General features: G+C 41.5%; 1 protein-coding gene across 2 annotated transcripts in view; it reads left to right on the top strand.

The window, feature by feature from the left end:
* Positions 1 to 22,191, top strand: part of FRYL (FRY like transcription coactivator) — a 229,735-nt gene that overhangs the window by 32,225 nt on the left and 175,319 nt on the right. For both annotated transcript variants that reach the window (XM_040966429.1, XM_040966422.1), the window contains exon 2: positions 5,478 to 5,642. The gene's annotated coding sequence lies outside the window, so the exon portion shown is untranslated. The remainder of the gene's footprint in view (positions 1 to 5,477; positions 5,643 to 22,191) is intronic.

Here is a 22,191-nt window from a genome sequence, read left to right as displayed (position 1 = left end):
TGTGTTAGGGTAGCTGGGAAGGCCTTCTTGGGGAGGTCCCACATGTGGCGATTTGAATAAAGGCAAATAAGCTGTGCTCATGGAGGAAAACTTTCCAGGCAGTGGAGTTAGCATATTTACAGTTTCTGGTGTGGGACTAAGCTGCTTAATTTGAGTATTAGCAGAAAAGTTAGTGTGACTAGACTAAGGAATAAGAGACCCAAGAGATCGTGGACTTTTCCACTCACGTTGATATGGAGCTAGTAGAGGATTTGAAACGATGTATTTATTTATTTGAAAGGCAGGGTTTTCTTTGATCTGTTGGTTCATTTCCCATGTGCCTGAGGCAATCAGAGCTGGACCAGGTGGAGACCAGGAGCCTGGAACTCCATTTAGGTGTCCGTTGTGAATTGGGAACGACCCAAGTATCTGAGCCATCACTGCTGCCTTCCAGGATATGCAGAGCAGAGTGGAGACTCAAACATAGGGACTCTGATATGTGCATCCCAAATGGCAAGTTACCCTGTACACCAAATGCCTGCCCTTTATTAGAGCTTCTTTAGAAAGTTTTATTTATTTTTATTGCAAAGTCAGATATACAGAGAGGAGGAGAAACATAGAGGAAGATCTTCATCCAATGACTCACTCCCCAAGTGGCCACAACAGCCGGAGCTGTGCCAATCCAAGCCAGGAGCCAAAGGCCTCCTCTGGGTCTCCCATGTGGGTGCAGGAACCCAAAGCTTTGGGCTGTCCTCAACTGCTTTCCTAGGAGGTCACAAGCAGGGAGCTGGATGGGAAGCAGGGCCTACTGTGGTTAGAAGTGGTGCCTACAAGGGAGCCTGGAGCACTCAAGGTGAGGACTTCAGCCGCTAGGCCACTGTGCCAGACCCTAGTAGAGCATTTTTGAGCTGGAGTGGATTGAATATATGTATATTCTGTAGACATAGTTCTGGTTATTAAACAGAGAATTGGAGAGTAAGAAGGAGAGATAAAAATATAAAAGTGTTTGTAAGGTTTTTGGAATAATGATTATATTTGCTGTGATGCAGTGTTGAGGCAGCAAAAATTTTGGTTTTATTTGAGATTCCTTAGATATCCAGGCGAGCAGTTGATTTTGTAAGGCTCACCTTTGTAAGGCGTAGAAGAGAGAGTTAATGGTAAAGCGATACCATCTGGTCTGACAAAAGCCAAATAAGATTACATGGGGTCAAGGTCAGTGAAGAAGCAGCCAGGGACTGACCCTGGGTTCTCCCAACTACCAGAGTTTGAAAAGAGGCAGAGACAGCTCATGAGGAAGAGGAAGAATGCCACAGAGATCCAAGAGGAGGAGCTGCTTCTGAAAGGAGGGAGAGCCAAGCTAAGGGGAAGACCTTTGGGTTTCCTGAGGTATGGGAATCCTTAAGGACATTGGCAAGTGGTCCTGCAGAGCGGAGTGCGCAGGTAGGAAGCCTTTGAATTGGGGGAAGGAGGAGAATGGGAAGAAAGTAAGCAAATGAAGACAACTTAGGAGACGTTTCATTGTGAAGGGGAGCCAGGATGTAACAATGGTTAAGGATGAGGAAGGATCCAAAGAGGTTTTTCTTTCCCTGTGAGGTGTATGATCAGTATTTTCTGTGTGTGTGTGTGTGTGTGCACTGATGGGCAGAGTCCTTTAGGAAGAGAGAAAAAAGATATGAGTATGTTTTTTTGTCACTTGGAAATTGCTATTTTGAGTTTAAAAAGTTTGGATGTGGGTGGTGTTGTGGTGAAAGGTTTCTCTACTTCGTCTTGGGAATTTTATTTTTCTGCTGTTGGTCTTATTAAATATCACAATAGATTTTTATCTTTCATGTTTCTAGTAAATGGTGATTGTTAGGAAGTTGAACCAATTGTGTATAAAAAATGTAAAAGACATTTAACAGGGAATGTGTTTCCCAAAGCCCATTGTTTACCACAAAAAGGAAGTCACTAGCTTTTTGTTGCATCAGTGAGGATAAAATTACTTTGTGAACACAGTATTCCTTTTATGTCTAACATTTTTCATACTGTGATCAGAAGAAATTATTATACAAAAACAAGTTTTGGAAAGTATAAACTTTTGTTAGAAGCAAGGATTTATTTAATAAAAATCCTTAGATAAGTCTGTTTTCTCTTCATTCCATTTTTTATGTATTTTTAAAAATTTATTTTCATTTGAAAGGCAGATTTACAACAGAGAGAGAATGAGAGATTTCCACTCTACTGGTTCATTTTCCAAATGGGTGTAACTGTCAGAGCGAGGCTGCTCTGAGGCTAGAACCCTCTCTGGGTCTGCCAAAGTGGGTGCAGGGGTCCAGGCATGTGGGTCATGTTCTGCTGCTTTCCCAAGCACATTAGCAGGGAGATGATTGGGAAGTGGAGAAACTGGGACTTTAACTGGCATCCATACAGGATGCTGGCACTGCGGGTGGAAGCTTATCTTGCTACACCACAGTGCCTGTTGCATTCTGTTTTTACATTACACTAACTGTGGAGATAGTTTTTGCAAGTTAAAATTACAAGTATGTAGTTCTTAATAACTTTTTGAAAGGCAATACTGAATCTCAACTGATTTTAAGGGAGATAAGATAGTACAGGATAGTGGGAATATTTACTTTAGTCTGAGGCAGGAGGAGGAAATCTGTATTCCTGAAAATACAGTTAGTGTCATCATGAGAATATACTTGATAGAAGTAGACCATACATCACAGCCTTGTACTCGCCTTTTCTTGTAAACTCATGCTTAATGGGAATCTTCTCAGATAAAATTTGATAAAAAAAAAAACAACACACATTCATAGATGACAAGGATGTAATGATAGATTTGGGCTCACAGGAGACTAGCATTTTTCAACCACTGAACTTATTGAAACTTTATTTTCTACTGCGGATTTCAGTGTTTCTAACTCCCTCTTCAAAAGCAGAAAACACTGTCTGACAATAATAAAGCCTTCCAACTTCTTCCTTTTTATTAAACATCTGTTTGAAAGACAGAGGGGGAGATAAACATCTTGTATCTACTGGTTCATTCCCCCAGGGCCTGTAAGGTGGGACTGGGCAAGGCTGAGGCCAAGGTGGCAGAAGTCCAAGAACCTGGGTCATCATCTGCTGATTCCCAGATACGTGAGCAGGAAACTGGACTGGAAGCAGAGGAAGGTTCCACCCACCCGCATTCATAGTATGGGATGCAGGAGTCCCAAGCCTGTAGCTTAATGTGCTGTGCCACAATGAGTGTTTGCCCCTACATGAGCAAGTACTGTGGTTAAGTTGCTGCCCTCAGTGCCGGCATCCCATATGGATTCCAGTTTGAGTTCTGGCTGCTCTACTTCTGATTCAACTCCTGGCTAATGTGCCTGGGAGAACAGCAGCAGATGGCCCAGGAGCTTAGGCCCCTGCACCTATGGGGTAGTGGGGATTCAGAAGTTCCTGCCTCCTGGGGTCAGCCTGGTGCAGTCTTCATCATTACAGCCATTTGGGTTGTGAACCGTGAATGGAGGTCCCTCAGTCTCTCCTCTCTTCTTGTTACTCTGCTTTTCAAATTAATAAAAATAAGTCTCAGAATGGAGATAGTAAGTTGTTCAGTTTTTTTTTTTAAGTTTATTTAGTTTGAGAGAAACAACAAGAGAGAGAGAATCTTATCTGCTAGTTCATTACCCAGATTACCCAACAGATTACCCAAATACCTGTGCCAGCTCAGGCTGGGCAGGCCTGGAGCTCAATCCATGTTTCTCTTTTTGGTGGCGGGGACTGAGTTATGTGGACTTAACTGTGTGTGAAATATTGATAGAACAATACCTTGCATCATGTCTGATTGTTAGGTATTTATTCTCAGTCGTATTATCAAGTATTTATTCTCAGTTTCCCTTTCTTGCTGTAATTTGAATCATCCAAGTCTGTAATGTGGTGCTGTATAATATGCCTTAACTGAAGTATGTTTAAACCATATCCTTGATGGTTTGGAATTCTTGTTGAAATTTTAAACAGTATAGATGACCTTGAGTACAGTCTGCTTGGTGAAATAATCCAATAGGTCAAGAACAAATACTGTGATCCCGCTTATTATTCAGGAACCTAGGGTAGTCAGAGTCCCAGAGGACAGACAGTAGAATGGGAGTTCTAGAAGTTAGAGCAGAAGGAATCCATCTGGAGGTGGATCATGACAGTACAGTAATGTGAATGTGCTCAATTGAAATGGTTAAAGGATGTGTTATCTCACTGGTATTTCACCACAATTTCAAAAATAAGTAAGTGATAAAACTATTTGCCTAGGTGTGGCCATCTCCCCTCTTTTTGGTTTCTGTTTTTGAGTCAAGCTTTTCTCAACTCAGTGGAGAGTGGATTGCTATGTCTATGCCATGTATCTGTGGGAAATTCTCATACAACTAAAACTGAGAAATTTTCATCTTCCAAAGGTAATGCAAAGACCACATTGTGGCTGGAAAAGACATTGTCTATTGCTTTGCTTTGTTAGTTTAGAAAAAATATTTATTGGCCATTAATTGTGCTGCGAGAACAACAATACTCTTTGAGTGATATCTGCCAGCTATTGTTCTACATTTACACTTATTTTTTTGTTCCTTACATCACTTTAAAATCTTCTTAAAAGAGCCCTTGAAGATATTATTCTCATTTTATGATTGAGAAAGCTGCAGCACTGAGTAGATAAGTGGGTTTCTTTTTTGATAAGTGATTTTCTATTTTAAGATGATTTTGGAGGAATTCCAATATATGGAAATAGAGGAAGGGCATTCTGGATGGAAGAGAACATGCATATTGATTGGGTATTATTAGTGAGAAATTTTTAAGGAGAAACATTAATGAGAAATATTTGCACAGAACAAAGAGTTCAGCCTGACTGAAATCCAGATAATATTAAGGGGAAGAACTAACAATCTCTTCCATTAATCTTGGCTAGGAGTTCATTACCCTTAGGTGATGACATTGGGAGCAAGATTGAATTACCATTTCAGGGAGCTGTGTCACCAGAGTTGTATGTTTTTCCAGGCACATTAACAATATCATGTGGGATGCTGTATTCTAGGCAACAGCTTTACTTGCTATACCACAACACTGACCCTTCTGTGAGCATTGTGGAAAAAACAAAAACTCTTGCTCCGTACGATAAATTCTTTTCTGAATGGTTGTTAATTGCACACGTCATCCAGCAGTGCATATTTGTGCCTTTCTTACTGCACCTCCAGCAACAATGAGTAAATACGTAACAGCTGAGTTCTAGATAAGCTCCCAGCGCAGGAGTATTCAGTGCTGTGTACTAGTGTCTGCCAAGTTGATGCAGGCTGGGCACTTCAGGTGTGTGTCATTTTGCTACTTTTAGGCATGGGAAGGGCTTTTCTGAGGGACAAGAAAATAATTTGCTGTTTTTGTTTTTCAGGAAGGTGACTTTGTTTTGATACTGATGTATAGGAACATATGTTTTTATGAAAGCAGTCTGAAAGAGTAAAAATCAAAGTTAATATTTCCTTTTTGTTCTTGTTTTCCAGCCTTCTGCATTCGTTGTTTGGCTTCATCACAACTGCTCCTGCCCAGAGCGCCCACTGGAGTGCTGAGAAAGTCCTAGCTGTGGATTGAGCAAGCTTCTAGATGGATCCTTTCCCGCCTCGCTGTCTTTTCTACAAACTTTGTGCCTCATCAACCCTTTCTAAGTGGTAAGTAAGGATGTGTACTATTTTTCTTTCTTTTCCTTTTTTTTTTAAAGAAAGAAAAATAATAGAGATGGTTGTAAAACAGTAATTTGGATTTTCCTAAGCCATTTCCTTTTTACATACAAGTTTCTGTAATTTTTGTTTAGTTTTTGAAAAATAGTAACACTGAGAGTTATTTAAGGTGCTTAAACATTCTTTGCATATCACATTTTGAATGCAACATAATATATATTGGTTAGAGTCGATAATGAAAATACTTGAACATATACTTGAAATACTTTTTGTGTGACTACTTGTATGTTCTGTGTAATTCTTTGTTGTGAAGGTAGTTTAGTTTATCCTGTTATTGACTTTCCTGTCTGTTTAGGTATTTTAAGCTCATTGAGACAAGAGCATCCTCTGGCTTCCTGGTAATTATAGCTGACGTACATGTTTACAGAGATAACAGAGGTGTGTAATGCCAGCTCTCTCTACAGCATGGCATTAGCATGTCCTTCTACATTCTAACAAGTTTGGGGGAAGCACAGCTGCCAGTTGGCTGAGAACTTTCTTAATGCCTCTGAGGTGCACTCATAATAGATTTGGGGAATTGGCTGGAGACATAACATTGAGCGGAATGAGTTGCTGAAAGGGAGACCTTTAGCAAACAGTGATTAAAGTAGGCTAATTTTGAGCCAGTCAAAATGTTAGCAATATGCCTGCTATTTTTGAATGACCAATTTAGGGAAATACAAAGTGTAATAGAAGAATGAAGCTGCCAATGGAAACCACAGTGATAGAGGATGAGACATTGTTAGGTAGTTTTGAAGAAAAAATGGGATATATTTTAGCTCTAATTCTAAACATTAATTGCATGGTAGACTTGGAATTTTGTCATCTATGAAATGAGAAAATTAGATGAGGGGTGGGGAGAATCTGGTCCACAAGTCGTACAGGGCCTGCAAAATCATTTGGTTTGGTCCCATCAAGACAATAATCGCAGGTAGGACTTAAAACTCAGTGAATCATAGCAGGCAAATTTTTAAGTTGATGATTTTGTATGTATGGTTTCAAATTACCTTTGGGAGAAGAAAGATCTCCCACCCCTGAATTAAACTAGTTATTTGTGAGGTTTTTGTTTTCATACATCTAATGGTAATGATTAAAGTAATAGCATTTGGGGTTTTGTTGGGAGGAGAAAAAGGATCTTTTCTTTTTGATAGAAGCATTTATGTTCTATTTTCATTAAACTACAGGGTCCTACCATCAGAATACTCTCTTTTTTTTTTAAGTTGGTGGCTGTCTTTCATCCCTTTCTATGTTTCTTATTCTTGTCTTCTGTTGGTCTCAATTTTCCTTCATTGGATTCAGCTGTTCTCTTTCTGACTGCTTTTTGTTTCTGTTTTTTTTTTTTTTTGGTCTGCTTTTGGACCATGTTCATGACCCTCACCTAGCTTTCCTGATCTTTCTGGTGTCCATTATTTTCACCTAAGTAATTTTCCATATAGATCAGTAGTGCTGATCTTAGGGCCTTTAAAAAAAGCATGCAGAAGCGTTTTAAAGGTAGCTGAAACCAATTAGTAAAAGCCAGCATGGGCTCACCAGGACTGGAACCTCAAAATTCTATCTACTCCGTCCCCTTTGCTTCCTACCTTGGACTCCACCTCCTAGATGAATCCTGTTCCTGAGAAATTTGTGAATTCTCAAAGATACTTCAATTTCAACTTTTTTTTTTTTAAACATTGATACTTATTTCAGCTGAGACTAAAGAGTTATTTTTAGTACGCCCTTACACAGTAGAGTCAGAATAAAATTCCAACAAAAGTTGTGGTCTGCTCCTTTTTGCATACTATCTGTGAAGATATATTGTATGAGGGCCTGGCACGATAGCATAGTGGTTAAAGTCCTTGCCTTGCACGCACCGGGATCCCATATGGTTGCCCGTTCTAACCCTGGCAGCCCTGCTTCCCATCCAGCTCCCTGCTTGTGGCCTGGGAAAGCAGGCAAGGACAGCCCAAAGCCTTGGGTCCCTGATATCTGCATGGGAGACCCAGAAGAGCTCCTGGCTCCTGGCTTTGGATTGGCGCAGCTCTAGCCATTGTGGTCACTTTGGGGAGTGAACCATGGGATAGAAGATCTCTCTCTCTGTGTATCCGCCTTTCCAATAAAAATAAATAAATCTTAAAAAAAAAAAAGATCTATTGTATGAAACAGTAGGTTTTTCATTTCTGTGTAGTATTCTGTTGCCATGACATTGATGCTTATTTATCTATTCTCCAAATGATGCTTGTTGTGGTTGTTTCCAGTTGAGGGAACTATTACAATTGAAATTACTATGAACATTCTTGCGCTTGTCTTTTAGTAGGCATATATTCCTTTCTCTTGTATGTATACTCAGGGATAGAATTTGCAGTTGTCTTTTAAAGTTAGAGCTTATTGCCTCTAACTGTGGTCAGATCATTCTGTTTTGGGCCGGTGTGTCATGCATTAGGTGAGACCGTTGTCTGCAGCACTGGCACCTCCCACAAGTTGAATTCTAGTGCCGGCTGCTCTGCTTCCCATCCAGCTCCATGCTGACACGCCTGCCAACGGCAGCAGAGGATGGTCCAAGTGTTTGAGCTTTGACACCCACAAGCCTCCTGGCTTCAACCTAACCTTGCCCTGGCCATTGGAACTATCTGGAGTGTGACCCAAGAGATGGAAAATCTCTCTCACAAGATTCTCTCTCTCTCCTTTTCTCTATAACTCCACCTTTCAATTAAAAAAAAAATTGCTACAATAAAATGTCCACAATATGAATTTTACTCTTTTAACCGTTGTAAGCCCAGTTGCGGTCAGTATATTTACCTTGTGGCACAGACATTTCATCCTCCATCTCCGGAACTTTTTCATTTCTCCAAACTGAAACTCTGTAGCCAGTAAAATACCAATTCCCCATTCCTGGTTTCCTCCAGCCCTGATGGCCAGTCTTCCACAGTCTGTCTCCATGAATCTGACCCCTAGGACCTTATAAATGAAACCGCAGTTATAATTTTTATTCTTTTGTAACTGGTTTATTTCACCCAGCATAATGTCTTCAAGAGCATCAGCATGGTGGCATGTACCAGAATTTTTTTCTCCTTAAGAGAAAATATTCTGTTATATGCATGCTACATTTTGTTTATTTATTCATCCATTGCTGGTCATTTGAGTTGTTTTCATCTTTCAGCTATTGTGAACAAAGCTACTATGACCGATGGCATTCTGCTGTATTCTGTTTCTGGAGTCAGGTCTCCATATCTAGTCCAATATCAACAGCAGTGGATCATTGTGACCTCTTTGAGAGATACCATGCTGTTAGAGTTGATCTTCCTGGTTGTTTTGTAGGGAATGGGTGTTTAATCTAGTGGTTAGTAAGCTGTGTTCAATTCCTGGCTCCAGCTCCCGACTGGAGCTTCCTGTGTAATGCAGACCCTGGCTGCTGCTGGTGATGTCTTAAGTAATTAGGTTCATGCAGGAGACGGCTTGGATTGTATTGTAGGCCTCAACCCAGGCACAGCCCTTGGTGAGCACTTGGGGAGTGAACCAGTGCATGGGGGCAGAGTTCCCGTCTCTTCCTCTAACTCCTGCCACTCAGTAAAATTGCTGGTGCTGTGGTGTAGTAGGCTAATCCTCCACCTGTAGTATTCAATAACTTTTAAAATGTGTTTTTAAAATATTCAGCATTTTTCATTTTATTTGAAAGGCAGAGAGACCAGGAGATAAGAAACCTCTTCATTGCTATTCTGCCCAAATATACACAGCAGTTGGTGTTGGGCTGGGCTGAAGCTAGAAGAAGCAGCTTCTGCCATGTGAAGATGGGGACCCAAGCACTTGAGCTCTCAGGGTGTACAGTACCTCTCAGGCACCGTAGGATGGGATGTGTGCATCCCAAGTGAGTGCGTCATTGCTGTGCCAAATGCCCACCCTTGTACTTACGCTTTAAGGTCGTGTGTGTGAGTTTCATGGTTACAAAGTCATATCCACACACACACACAAGTACTCTTTTCTTCCTCCTGTTATAAATAATTATATTTAAAAATTCTAGTTTTAAGATATCAGCAGGCTATGTTTTCATGTTTTTTCTTTGTTGTATAAATTTTAGAATATAATATACCTTGCTGCTTTTCACAACCTTGTGTATTAGTCACTTCTTTCTATAGCTACATAATATCCCATTGGGTGTTTTGCCATAGTGCAATGAACCAGTTCCTAGTTGAGTGGGGGTTTTGATTATTTCTTATTTTGTGAATATAAATATACTGCAGTGAATAACCTTGTAGAGCTGTGTATGTATACATATGTGTTTGTGTATGTGTGTATGTGTTTTCTGTTGTGCCATTGAGTGAGATCTGGCACTGATTCCTAGAAGTGGAAATGCAGCAAAAGGGAATTGAATATGCAGTTTTACGAGATACGGCTAGATTTGTCCTCAGTGCACTGCACTCTTTGCACTCTCACCAGTAGTGTGCAAGGGAACCCTTTGTTCATCTGTGCACTTGTCAGCAGAATATGTTGTCAAATTTATGGAGTTATCAATACATGGACTCTCACTTTAGGATTAGTTTTCAGTTTGATTATGAGTGAGATTGAATATCCTATTTTAAGGTTAAGAGGCATTTTGCATTCCTTTTTTGATTAACCATTTTTTTAAAAGATTTTTTTTAATATTTATTTTTTGTTGCAAAGTCAGATATACAGAGAGGAGAAGAGACAGGAAGATCTTCCATCTGATGATCGCTCCCCAAGTGACCATAATGGCTGGAGCTGAGCCAATCTGAAGCCAGGAGCCAGGAGCTCTTCTGGGTTTCCCATGTGGGTGCAGGATCTGAAGGCTTTGGGCTGTCCTTGACTGCTTTTCCAGGCCACAAGCAGGGAGCTGGATGGGAAGTGGGGCTATCAGAATTAGAACTGGTGCCCATATGGGATCCCAGTGTGTTCAAGGTGAGGATTTTAGCTGCTAGGCCATGCCACCGGGCCCAAAAATAAAAGAGTCTTAAAAAAAAAATAATAAAACTATTCTGGAGAGAGAAGGAGATACACAGAGAGGTTTTCCATCTGCTGCTTTACTTCCCAAATGGCCTTATGGCCAGAGCTGCACTCATCCAAAGCCAGGAGCCAGGAGCTTCTTCTGAATCTCCCACATGATGCAGAAGCCCGAGGCTTTTGGCCATTTTCTACTGCTTTCTCATGCTACCAGCAGGGAGCTGAATCAGTAGTGGAGTGGCCAGGACTTTATGCTGCTAGCATCCCATGCAGGCATCAATTAGGCGGAGGATTAGACTTTTAAACCACTGCACCAGCTCCATGGCTTCATTTTCTCTTCCCTGATAGTGTTAAATTTACTGCCTGCAACACTGTTTTACTTGATGAATTTAGCTCTTCTAACTAGTCAACACAGCAAAAATTGATCCCAGTGTAGTTTAACCCCTGTTTTCTGTTCTGTCAGCTTCTAAAGATGGCTTTTAGAAATTACAGGTCTGGGGAGTAGCACAATGGCTTAAGGCACCACCTTTATGGTCGCATAGCTCGGCTGCAGCTCCCTCACGTGCCTGGGAAAGCACCAGAGCCAACTTGGACTCCATATGGGCTAGACCTGGAAAAGGTCCTTGTTCTCCAGGCTTCCTCCTGGCTCAGACCTGGCCATTGTGACCATTTAGAGAGTGAGACAGCGATGACAGAAGACTTCTCTCTTTCTCCCTCACTGTATGTAATTCTCTCAAACAAACAAATCTTTAGAAGAAATCACAGGTCTGTCTCCATGACTTCCTTCCTCATAAGCTCGTGGGAGCTGCACCATGGAGCCTGCTGAGATCCCCCCTTTTCCGTAGGGGTCAAGGAGATACCCGACACGGCTTCCTTTCAGGCAGCTGGGACTGTTACTTTGCTCTCTTTTCTTTTACCTTCCATCATGATGTCTTTTTCTCCTTTGCTGTTGTTTCCCAATATCTCTGCTCCAAGTCTATTACTCTAATTCTGATTAGGGAATTAATTCTTTTAGGATTAACCAGGGCTGTGAGATTGACTTTTTTTTAAACCTATCTACCCTATTTTTCAGTCAGTCTGTTTTGTGTTAAAATTATCCACAATTTTTTTTGAGATGCAATGAATTGTTTATTTTTGACTCCTGTAATCAAGACGAATTCAATAGATGTTTGTTCAATTGAAGCATATGGTTTTAGGGAGGATTCCATGTGCAGAATCAGTCATTGAAGTTTCTTAGGAAAGAAGACAGCCTCAGGAGAGTTTTATGAATATCTCGAAGAGAACCTTCAGGAAATGACCTCATTTAGAGAAAGAAAATTCCACTTGCCTTTTTAAGTAGTCTTTATAATTCATTGCACATCTAATATTTAAAATCTTTACACTAATTTTACAAAAGTCTATTTATATAATCAGTGTTCATGATTTACTGGATCTAATGACATATTTAGAGCATTAAATATTCAATTTTTTTGTGGTGGTGGAAAATGGCCAACATAATCATAGATATGTAGTTTGCTTTCTCCTGCAATATCCTGTGGGCTAATTGTCTACTACTTGGGTAGATTTTTAGCATGCATTTTTTTGGGATTAAAGATAATCTGCATATTTACAAAGATTAGTATGCTTGATTCTCATACTTTATATTTCAGGGACAGCTGTCATGTTTCTGTTATGAACAAAAGGTTACTATCATTTGCTTCCCATTGTTTGAAAAAATAGGTCCATATACTCCATCTTTTTAAACCTTTGCTGGCTTTGTTCTCATATTCTTTTTTCTGTCATTTTTTCCTTCTTATCTTTCTGTCTCTGTAGGAATCAGGCTAACTCACTTTGTCTACGTTCTATTGCTTCGTCTTAAGTAATTGTATTCATGCATTGCATAGTCTCACAAAGGGTCATTTCTCTGGAATTAATGATGGAAAGAAAATTTGTTTTACATGCATTGTTTTCAGATACTAATCTAATTTTTGGATCACTTTTTAAATTAAGTGATTGTTTTATCTGCTGATATTCATTAGTGCCATAAAAGAGTTTGGGGTTATAATTTTAGTCCCATACTAAATGTGATTTTTTTGTCACTTGAAATTTGGTAATACAGCTGGTATTGTAGCTTAGCCTGCAATGCCAGAATCCCTTGTGGGTACCAATTAGAGTTCCAGCTGTTCCACTTTCAAAGTAGTTTCCTGTTAATGTGTCTGGGAAAGAAGCAGAAGATGGCTCAAGTTCTTGGGCCTCTGCACTCATGCGGGAGGCACGAATGGCGTCCAAGCTTCTTGGCTTTGGCCTTGCTCAGTCCTGCCTGTTGAAGTCATTTGGGGAAGTAAACCAGTGGTTGGAAGATCTCTGTCTCTCCCTGTCTGCAACTCTGCCTTTCAAATAAATAAATGAGTAAATAACATGCATTACTGAAATTCAGCAGAGACTAACTATTTTAAATCTATTTAAGGAATTAATGTTTAAAGTCATTATTGAACATTTTTTGTATTTCAACAATATTAAAAGTATTCTTATGCTGTTACTTTGAGGTAAAAATAAATGGAAATTTAAAATTAAGATTAAATTAGGACATTAAATCTCAGGTTTTAGAGTATGGTTTTTTTTAAACAATTACTTTGAAATATTAACTAGGGCAGGTGCTTATGGGTAAAAATATGATTGTCAATCACAATGGTATTAGTTTGGAGTTGTGAAAGTTTCTACTTTAAAAACTATGACTCTATAAGACCAAAAATATTCCATGTAGTTAATAGTTTGACAGGTTTATGAAAGGCTTAACAGATAAAATTGTCATAAGTGAAATATTGCATTGTACATAGAATCAAGTAAAACCAGTAGTGATGCTGACAAAACCTGATGGGCGTGGGGTGGGGAGAATGACTCAGTTCTTTGTCCTCATCACATTTCATTTACTCTCCCCTTGGAAGTCTTACATGAGTATTACAGTTTCTGGTATAATAAGAACATTAATTCAGAAGCCTGATATATTAAAAGATAAGCTTCCGTTTGTCTTTGCTAATTATGTTTGTGTTGTGTTGGAACTTTCTGCCACATTTTCTTTATTGGTTTAGGAAGGATGGCCTTAGAGTTCAGTGAGTCAGACTGAATTCTAAGGAACTCGAAGGTCACAGTCTGTGCCTTGTTCATTGTTAGTGCCCCTTACTAGTGCAAGGCTGGACATATACTTAGATTTGGTTTTTTTTTTTTTTTTTAGATTTATTTATCTTTATTGGAAAGGCAGATATACAGAGAGGAGGAGAGACAGAGAGGAAGATCTTCCGTCCGATGGTTCACTCTCCAACCGGCTGCAATGGCTGGAGCTGAACCAATCCGAAGCCAGGAGCCAGGAGCTCTTCTGGGTCTCCCACGTGGGTGCAGGGTCCCAAGGCTTTGGGCTGTCCTCTCCTGCTTTCCCCTCCCAGGCCACAAGCAGGAAGCTGGATGGGAAGCGGGGCCACCGGGACTAGAACTGGCGACCATATGGGATCGTGGCGCGTGCAAGGTGAGGACTTTAGCCACTACACTATCGTGCCGGCCCAGATTTGTTTTTTATACTGCAGCTGGCATTAGGTTTCCAGAAACTTAAAAACTTTTTTTTTGGTCTTTTTACTTATTTCCAGTAAGTCTTCTAGTTAATATTTACATGTTGCCTTAATATAATTTAGACATTTGTACATTAGTCTTCTTAAGAAGAGGAGTTATAACCTAGACTGGGAAATTGATTCAAAGACAACATTCAAAGGTACTGTGCAGATGACCCTGAACTTTTGTAAACCGAGCCAGGGACCAGGAGTAGGCACTCACATGGAGCAGGGACAAAGGAAAAGAAACATGTAAGGACTGAGGAGAAAAAGCATGATTTAAGCATTGGTTGAGGAGAAGTTTCATTTCATGTAGTTTTTCTTAAAAAAAAAAAAAAATTTACAGGGCCCGGCGCAGTGGCGCAGTGGTTAAGGTCCTCGCCTTGCACGCCCGGGATCCCATATGGGCGCTGGTTCTAATCCCGGCAGCCCCACTTCCCATTCCAGCTCCCTGCCTGTAGCCCGGGAAAGCAGTCGAGGATGGCCCAAAGCTTTGGGACCCTGCACCCACGTGGGAGACCCGGAAGAGGCTCCTGGCTTTGGATCGGCATAGCATCGGCTGTTGCGCTCACTTGGGGAGTGAATCATCGGACACAAGATCTTCCTCTCTGTCTCTCCTCTTTGTATATCTGCCTTTCCAATAAAAATAAAATAAATCTTTAAAAAAAAATTACAGGAAGACAGGTAGAGAGAGAGAAAGAGAAAGATTCATCCATCCCTCAATCTTCCGTTCACTGGCTTATTCCCCAAATGACAACAGTGGCTAGGGCTGGACCTGAGTGAAACCAGAAACGTAGAACTCTGTGTGGATCTCCCACATGGTGGCAGGTGCCCAAGCATTGTGGCCATCTTCCTCTTCTTTTCCAGGCAGCAGTAGCTGGGATTAGAAGCAAAACAGTTGACTCTTGAGCCAGTGTTCATATGGGGTGCTGCTGTGCCATGACACTGGCCCCAAATTATTTACTTATTTATTTAATCTTTTTTTTCCCTAAAGATTTATTTATTTTTTTTAATTGGAAAATCAGATCTATAGGGAGAAGGATAAACAGAAAGATCTTCTGTCTGCTTTTTCACTCCCCAGGTGGCCGCAAAGGCTGGAGCTGAGCCTATCTGAAGGCAGGAACCTGGAGCTTCTTCCTGGTCTCTCATGCAGGTGCAGGTTCCCAAAACTTTGGGCCATCCTCGACTGCTTTCCCAGGCCACAAGTAGGGAGCTGCTTGGGAAGCAGAGCATCTGGGAAATGAACTGGAGTCCATATGGGATCCCAGCTTGTGCAAGGAGAGGATTTAGCCACTAGGCTACTGTGCTGAGCTCGATTTTTTTTTTTTTTTTTTTTACTATTACTTATTTATTTATTTTCTTTTAGATGATAACATAGTTAATCATGGTGGGATGGATCAAGGGTTAGGGAAAAGTGGACGTGATCATTGTTCCCAAATTTTCTATTTCTTCCTGTTTCAGGGGTTGAAGAGATAAGGGGAGAAGCCATACCCAGCTTCCCAGTTGCCCCAGTACCCGAGCATTACAAATGGCCAATTGATATCCACCCAGGGTCTCAATGTGCTTCATGCTCCTAAGGGTCTGCTAAGATGGTTTTGATAGTTCTGAAATGTTGCTGATCTTGCCAATCCAAGGGTGAGGGAACCCTCTCGATGTCCATTGGCTGACAGTTGATCTTAGAGTCTCCATTCGTCCAGATGTTTGCTGTCTTTGTTTTGCTGGGTTCATTGTCCCATTTGGTCTGTCCTCCTTCCTCTGGCATGGTATAGATGCCTTCTGCAGCCCTCAGTGGGCTGCTGGATCCTTCATGTGGGTCTGGGCCAGCTGTCCACTACTCCGTCTTTTTCACTGGGGAGGACCGGTTCTAACAGGTGGGTCAAGGACCTGGACCTGATGACCTGGGGGCCCTACCAGTCCTTGCCGCTGCCACCTCTCGTTTCCCTGTCTCCACATCCAGAGCTGATGGACCCAGTACCCTCCATGCAGGTAGGTCAAGGACCTGGGCCAGTCAACCTGGGCCCAGCCGGATCCCCCTACCCATGGGGCTCACTGACCACACAGGCAGGCCAAGAACTTGGGCCATGCCAAACACCCCCTCCTCCCCCGGGGCCAAACTTTTATTTTTTAAAAGAGATTTTTATAGGAAACAAATGGAAGTATTTCAATTAATTTACTTGAGAGGAAAAGAGAAAACAGAGCTTCCCAGTGTCTACCACGCTCAGGACAGAAGCCAGGAGGCAGCAACGCAGTATAGGTATTCAGCAGGGACTCAGTACGGGAGCTGTCACTGCTGCCACCAGGGTGTGCAGTAGCGGGAAGCTGGAATCAGAAGCTGACGGTAGGCATCCAACCTAGGCGCCTAGGGCTGCCGTGGGGGCATCTTCGCTGTGAGGCCAATTGCCTGCTTTAGAATTTTCATCTAAAGCCACAAGTATGGCTAGATTTTCTCTTATTTATCTTGTCAGGCTTTGCCTATAGCATTGGGATCACACAGAATATTGCACTGATTGGATTATTATTGAGTTTAAGCTGTTAACATTTTTCTTAGGGAAGTACAGTTTGGGTTGAAGATTATTTTAAGAATGTTGGTTGAAAACAGAACTTTTACTGAAAAGTAAGAAGATAAAATTTAGTCCTAAAATAAGGATCTCTTGGCTTTGTTTTATAATGTGGTTTCTCCTTTCTAATTTTCTCATAAGGCAAATATTTACTTTTGAAATATTTAAAGGAAATTGTTATTTTCCATTATCTTTTTTGAACAATCTCTAGCTTTTGTTCTGAAGATCAGAATCGATAACAGCTTACTGAAATCATAATTGCATTTTATTTTAAAAACTTTGTCTCATTCAGCTTCTTTCTTAGAACAGCCTATTTTTCTCAGTGTGTCCATTAGTTTTGTCAGTTTAAATACTTAGGTAGACTGGATTTGGGGCTAAACTGAAGTAATATACATAAGCTCCTAACTTAGATGGTCATGCATAGTAGCCATTCAGCAGCTGGTGATCGTTGTTGGGTATTTGAGTTTTTAGGGCATGTTTCCTTGGGGCACAGTAACCCGGTTCTCTGCCTTCCTATTGTGGTTTTAGACTAACCCAAGCGTGGTGGAGGATGCAGCCTCGAGCAGGGGTTGGCTGAGGGTGGGGCCTGCTGGCTCTGCCTGCAAGTGCTTTCTGCCTTGCTGCATGTGTACTGGAATGTGAAAGATTAAGCCTTGTGCATGTTCGGCGTGGTCATCCATAGTGACAGGCTGACTGGGAATGTTGTTGCGTTTGAACTTTGAAATGTGTTATTTTCCATACAGAGGATGTTGGTCTGAATAAATTGCGTATTATTCTTTCATACATTTCCAGAGTGAGTGGAACTGTCAATCAGTGTACATCTTACCCAAGACAATACTTTTCTTTCATGAACATGGGGAGGAGGCAATAAGCAGGATAATTACTTTTGGGAGACAGCCAGGAATTATTGTATAACTCGGAGCATACCTCAGAGCATGTTTGAGAGCACCCATCCGAGCACCCATCTGGGCACCCATCCGAGCACCCATCCGGGCACCCATCCGGGCAGCCTGTCATCTTGCAAAGTTGTTACACAGAGCCTTATAGTAAAACTGTTACATTATTACGTCCAATTGTTACCTAAATGACTTTTAAAAAGTGTTTAATTTTGTTTGAAAACCAGAGGGGAGGGAGTCAGAGGGAGAGAGGGATTGAAGATTGATTCTATTCACTGGTTCACTTTTGATACGCTTGCAACAGTCACGTTTAGGCAGCGGTCAGAAGCCCAGAACTCCATTCAGGTCTGCTCTGTGGGTGGCTGCACTTGTGCTATCCCCTGCTGCTTCCCAGGCGTGCTAGCAGAAGCTGGATCAAAGGAGAAATAGTTGGAGGCCCAGGCATTGTGGCATAGTGGGTTAAGCCACTACCTGTGATAATGCCAGCATCTGGAATGAACATTGGTTCTACTCCCAGCTAACACACTTCCAGTCTAGCTTCCTTCTAATGTGCTTAGGAAGGTGGTAGAACATGGCCCAATTGCTGTGTTCCTGCCACCCGCCTGGGAGAACTCGATGAAGATCTTGTCACCTGGTTTTGGTCTAGCCCAACCCTGGCTATTGTGACCATTTGGGAATTGAAATAGTGGATGGAAGAGATTTCTCTCTTTTTTACTGTTTTGAATTTTTAAAAAAAATACTCTTTTTAAAAAAAAAAAGCAGAGGGGATGGTTTTGTGCTGTAGTATATGAAACTGCCACATGCAGTGCTGACATCCATTTAGGTGTTGGTTTGAATTCTGGCTGTTCTACTTTCGAGTCAGCGCTCTGATGCACCCGAGGGACCAGCAGTGGAGATGCCCCGAGTGCTTGGAACCCTCTACCATGTGGATGACCTGGCTTCAGCCTGGCCCAGCCCCGCCATTGTAACCACTTGGGGAGTGGACGAGTGACGGAAGATCTCACTCCGTGCTTCTTCCCTCTCTCTACGATTCTACCTTTCAAGTAAAACAAACGCACAATGAGATGAACAAAATATCTTTAAAGTGTAGTAGCTGAAACTTATTATGGGAGTGTACCAAACCATGACTTAACCCACTACTGCACAATCCCCACGCCGAAGCAGCACTTTAAAAATCAGCAGTTGGCCCACTCCTTGAAGCAGGGCAGGAAGTCACTCTTGTGGCAAGTTGTCACTGCAGTTAATCTTCTGGTGACAGAGTCTGTGAGCAAGTCAAGTCTTTCCTGTCCCCTCCTCCACTCAGCTCGATGCCTGTCTGCTTTGTGCCTGATAGTGGCTTGAAGATCTTTCGGTAACTTCTCTCCGAGCACCTGAGACTCCTTCTCCCCCGTGGCTTCCAGTTTGTGATCTCTGGCCGGGGCAGGTGCTGCGTGGTGCAGATGTTGGACCTTGGGTGTGCCGACCTCGGCAACACGCACTGCTCCAGTCGCGTCTTGCTGTTGTCGACGGGTTAGTGGAAAACTATGGCGGTTACGTCCGTCCTGTGTCATGCCCTCATTCCCATTCTTATTTCTTCTCTATTTTCATTGTTTAAGTCCTTCTCCAAGAAGCTTTTAAAAAGCATGTCTCAATGAGTAAGAACTGGCATCTAGAAGTTTAAGGAAAGATGAAAAATATAGACTAAGCCTGGAAATTAGAAACTGGCATCTGTTAAAATACATTTTTTTCCCAAGTAGCAAAAACATTACCAACAAAAATACCTATAAAGTGTTTTCCTCACTTAAAAATTTGAAGCCTGGTAAAAATTTTAGAATATTTCTCCAAATAATTTGATTCAACCCTCCCAAATAATGAGAATTTTAGGTAAAGCTTAAAAAGTGAGATCTGCGATATTTATGTCTTTTGTGACACATATGCTCAAAAATAGACATTTACAGATATGTAATGCACATTTGCTAGCATTTTAATGCTTTTGAATTTTATGTTTTACTGACACATCAAAATTAAGCATATTGATGGGGTACTAATGCATGTATACATTGCTAAATATTCAAATCAGGATGAATATTACGTATTGTGTTATTATGTCTTGGATCTTTAAATTGTATACATTCTCACTGGTTTTTACACTTAAAGGTAGTGTGTGGGAAACTGACATATAGGTTACTGAGACCTTTGCATTTATGCTTAGTGCGGTGTTAAGTTGAACTGAATACGTCTCTGTTCAGTGCTTTCTATAGGAAAGCAGTTCTGCTTGGTGTGTGGGAGATGTTATACCACTGGTGTCCGCTAGGGGATCCCAATCACAGAACTTGCTCCTAGAAAGAACCCTCGGGTTTCAGAACAGGAGGAAGGTCTAAGTCTTCGTGCGGTCTGAGGGTGAGTTTCAGCGACCAGTCTGCTCCCCAGTTTCTGTTCACTAAGCAGAAGTCGTAAGCCAGTGTTTTCAGTGCGTGGATCTGTTGAAGGTGAAGCCGGGAGATTGTTTTTGTGGGAAATGATTAGAAATGAACACTGGCCCTAAGTGTTTTAGAGACTATCAAAGTGTGCTGCAGGTGGTTTCCAAGTATTGTGTTCACATACATTGTTATGTAAGATGTACTGCAACATGTTTTTAAAGTATATTTTGCTGCCTTGGTGGGAGGAATTTAGACAAAATATCTCTAATCCTCCATTCCCCTCCCCCGCGCCAGCCTGCGTTTAGATGGCTTCATGCTTGGGTGTGCCTGCCAGCTTACTCTTCTTGCTGCACTTCTCTGCTATGACCACCCCCGACCCCGAGGTTCACGGAAGTCAGCTGCTTTACCCCTTGGTACATCTTACATACAGATGTGCAGCAAGGTGTTTTTGTTTTTTTAAATTACTTGGTCTTGCTTGTGTGCCACTGGGTAAAATAAAGCACTTTGGTGGCTCTGCTAATCTGTGTTGTTCATAATGTTCTAACTTGGTGCCAGGATGTGATTTAGGCACCAGGAGAATTCGGATTATTTAATACTAGTACATAATACAACTTATTATCAGAGATTCACGTGGGCACATACAGAGGCATAGTTGTATTCTTGCAATGCACAATATAAATACTAATATTGTTTTGGAGAATTAGCATGGTATGCTGAGGCTGTGGTTTGGAAAAAAGCATTGTAGTGTCTATCTGTGGGAATGATTGGCAAGAATGATTGAGGGATTCTAAATGCTTGAATTGTTTACTTCGTTTTTGAATTTGGCTTAAATAATTTTGGCCTCTTTTTTGGTAATCAGTGATTTGTTGTTCTGTAATAAACTGCAGTTGTTTTGTAGAGGTTATTTTAATAGTCAGATCTTCTTTTAAAACTATATTTTAACAGCGATTTTTTTTCCCATTAAGATAATTCTGAAGACATTCCTGAGTTTAGGCATTTGTCACGCCCTGCTCCCCTGTGCCCCCTCCCTTTCCCCAGGCCCTGTGCCATAAGCGTTTTATGGTAAGTATTACAGTCTACATTTCTAAAAGACAAGGACTCCCGTTTTTAGACAGTGTAGCTGGTTACCCACAGTGTCAGACCCAAAATTGACATTTTTGAAAAGCCAGTATGTGTCTGCAGTTCCTACCCATCAGTAGGAGTGAGGAGAGTAAAAAAAGATTTGTGGAAAATACAATTAAAAGATGTTTATCTTACTGCAAAAATTACAAAAATGTATGTACAAAGGAGTTTTGAAATCTAATGGAAATGCAAGTATCCTGAAAAAGTTTGGCATGGATTTTAGAATTTTCTTGCATGAAAACAAACTTCTTTGAAAGAAGGACTTATTTTTTACTTGGAAGTCTGAGTTACAGAGAAAGATCTTCCATCTGCTGGTTCATTCCCCAAATGCTGCAACAGCCATAGTTGGGCTGGTTTGAAGCTGGGATCCAGGAGGTTCGTCTGGGTCTCCTATATGGATGCAGGGTCCCAAGGCCCTGGGGCACCCTCTGCTGCTTTCCCAGGCAATTAGGGAACTGGATTGAAAGTGGAACAGCTGGAACACGGCTGGCACCCGTATGTGATGCCAGCACTGCAGATGGAGGCTTAGCTTGCTATGCCCTCACAAAACAAAACTGCCCTGCCATCACAAAACAAACATTTTAAAAATTCTTACTTTAAAGGTTTATTTCTTTTCATTGGAAAGGCAGATATATACGGAGAGAAGGAGAGACAAAGAAGAAAGATCTTCCATCCATTCATTCATTCCCTAAGTGGCAGTGGCCGGGACTGACCCAATCCGAACCCAGGAGCTTCTTCCAGGTCTCCCACGTGGGTGCAGGGTCCGAAGGATTTGGGCCGACCTTGACTGCTTTCCCAGGCCACAAGCAGGGAGCTGGATGGGAAGCAGAGCACCCAGGATACGAACCAGTGCCTATATGAGATTCTTCTGCATGCGGGGCGAGGACTTTAGCCACTAGGCTTCCATGCTGGGCCCACCAAACAAACTTCTAATTACATTTTTCCTTTGGACTTTTTGAAGTATATGTATATTTCATGACATTTGGAATAGCAGTTCTTTCTCTTCAAAAGATGGT

This window comes from Ochotona curzoniae, unplaced genomic scaffold, assembly GCF_017591425.1.
Source record: "Ochotona curzoniae isolate NIBS_2020 unplaced genomic scaffold, NIBS_Ocur_1.0 scaffold_4505, whole genome shotgun sequence".
NCBI classification, from domain to species: Eukaryota; Metazoa; Chordata; class Mammalia; order Lagomorpha; family Ochotonidae; genus Ochotona; species Ochotona curzoniae.
The sequence above is the reverse complement of the archived record's forward strand: the minus strand, read 5'-3'. Positions and strand labels throughout refer to the sequence as shown.